The following is a 2,500-nucleotide window of genomic DNA, read 5'->3' as shown; positions in this document are numbered from 1 at the left end:
ACACATCTTGTGAATCCAGCCAACATGTCCGATTTTTAAAATGTTTTACAGCGAAAACACCACGTATATTTATGTTAGCTCACCACCAAATACAAAAAAGGACAGACATTTTTCACAGCACAGGTAGCATGCACAAAGCCAACCTAACTAACCAAGAACCAACCAAACTAACCAAGAAACAACTTCATCAGATGACAGTCTTATAACATGTTATTCAATAAATCTATGTTTTGTTCGAAAAATGTGCATATTTCAGGTATAAATCATAGTTTACATTGCAGCTACAATCAGAAATTGCACCGAAAGCAGACAGAATAATTACAGACACCAACGCCAAATAACTAAATACTCATCATAAAACATTTCTGAAAAATACATAGTGTACAGCAATTGAAAGACAGGCATCTTGTGATTCCAGACAATATTTCAGATTTATCAAGTGTTTTACAGCGAAAACACAATATAGCGTTATATTAGCTTACCACAATAGCCAAAAACACAAGCAATTTCCCAGTAGCAAAAGTAAGCGATCGTAACAAACAAGCAAAAGATATATAATTTTTGACTAACCTTGATTTTCTTCCTCAGATGACAGTCCTATAACATCAGGTTATACATACACTTATGTTTTGTTCGAAAATGTGCATATTTAGAGCTGAAATCAATGGTTACACATTGTGCTAACTTAGCTACTTTTTCCCACTACGTCCAGATTTTTCCTGACACTTTTTCTGACACACATATTCTGACCAAATAGCTATTCATAAACATAACTAAAAAATACATGTTGTATAGGAAATGATAGATCCATTAGTTCTTAATGAAATCGCAGTGTTAGAATTCTAAAAATAACTTCATTACGATATGCAGCTTCGGTATAGCTAGAGTACCCAAACGTTGGGCGCCCACGACTAGTTCACATGTACGACAGATATATGAAATAGCATCATAAAATGTTTCTTACTTTTGCTGATCTTTCATCAGAATGTTGGACAAGGTGTCCTTTGTCCAGAACAGTCGTTGTTTGGATTTAGAACGGCAACTTTCCCTCTTCATTTAGCACGCGCACTAGCCAAGTGACACGGATCTCTCCATCGTCAACAAAGTCAGAGAACGGAACACGGCAAAACTCCCGAAAAAATTTCAATAATCTGATTAAACTATATTGAAAAACATACTTTACGATGATATGGTCACATGTATCAAATAAAATCAAAGCCGGAGATAGTAGTCGCCTATAACGGCAGCTAAACAGAAGGCAATCCCACTGTCCCCCTCGCGCTCCACAGAGTACCGGAAATGAGGGACACGTCATACAAAGAGCTTGTATTCCACTTCAGACCAAGATAAACACTAAATTTCTTCTCTCACAGCCTCTTGACATCCAGGGGAAGGTCTATGAAGTGCACGTAGACTCTTACGTATCATGCCCATGTATAGGCAGGAAGTAGAACAGAGCATCGATTTCAGACTTTCCACTTCCTGGTCAGGAAGTTTGTGCCAAATGAGTTCTGTTTGACTCACATATATAATTCAAACGGTTTTAGAAACTAGAGAGTGTTTTCTATCCAATAGTAATAATAATATGCATATTGTACGAGCAAGAATTGAGTACGAGGCCGTTTGAAATGGGCACCTTTAATCAGAGCTACTCAATACTGCCCCTGCAGCCATAAAAAGTTAATAAAGTACCTTTATTATAAAGTCATGTTCAGGAGAACAGGGAAGAGGAGAGGAGACCAAGGGGTGTAGACTCCATAGCCTACTACCTATCTACATCACCTCTGGTAGTGACATCACCTCTGGTGGTGACATCCCCTCTGGTAGTGACATCACTCTGCATCCCTGCAGATATAAAACATAAAGCTCCAATTAGATGTACATCAGAACGCCTTCAAGAGTCTCCTGTCCCCTGTCTCACCCTGTCAGAGTCTCCTGTCTCACCCTGTCAGCGTCTCCTGTCTCACCCTGTCAGAGTCACCTGTCTCCTGTCTCACCCTGTCAGAATCTCCTGTATCCTGTCTCACCCTGTCAGAGTCTCCTGTATCCTGTCTCACCCAGTCAGAGTTTCCTGTCTCCTGTCTCACCATATGAGAGTCTCCTGTCTCACCATGTCAGAGTCTCCTGTCTCACCCTGTCAGAATCTCCTGTCTCACCCTGTCAGAGTCTCCTGTCTCACCCTGTCAGAGTCTCCTGTCTCCTGTTTCCTGTCTCCTGTCTCACCCTGTCAGAGTCTCCTGTCTCACCCTGTCAGAGTCTCCTGTCTCACCCTGTCAGAGTCTCCTGTCTCCTGTTTCTTGTCTCCGACAGAGACCTAGCTTTGTTTAGCTATCAGGTTGACAAAGCCTGGCTAGCCTGTAGAGGAGTCCCTATAGCTGACATTATCTGCAGGCTGATTGGACTGCCCTGTGAATGGGACACAATGATGATGATGATGCTGATGATGATGATGGGTAAAAGCTGTGTCAAAGTTTGCTGTCTGCCTGTCTGTCTGTCTGTC

Source organism: Salvelinus namaycush, chromosome 34 (genome assembly GCF_016432855.1).
Source record: "Salvelinus namaycush isolate Seneca chromosome 34, SaNama_1.0, whole genome shotgun sequence".
NCBI lineage: Eukaryota > Metazoa > Chordata > Actinopteri > Salmoniformes > Salmonidae > Salvelinus > Salvelinus namaycush.
This window is presented reverse-complemented; position numbering follows the sequence as displayed.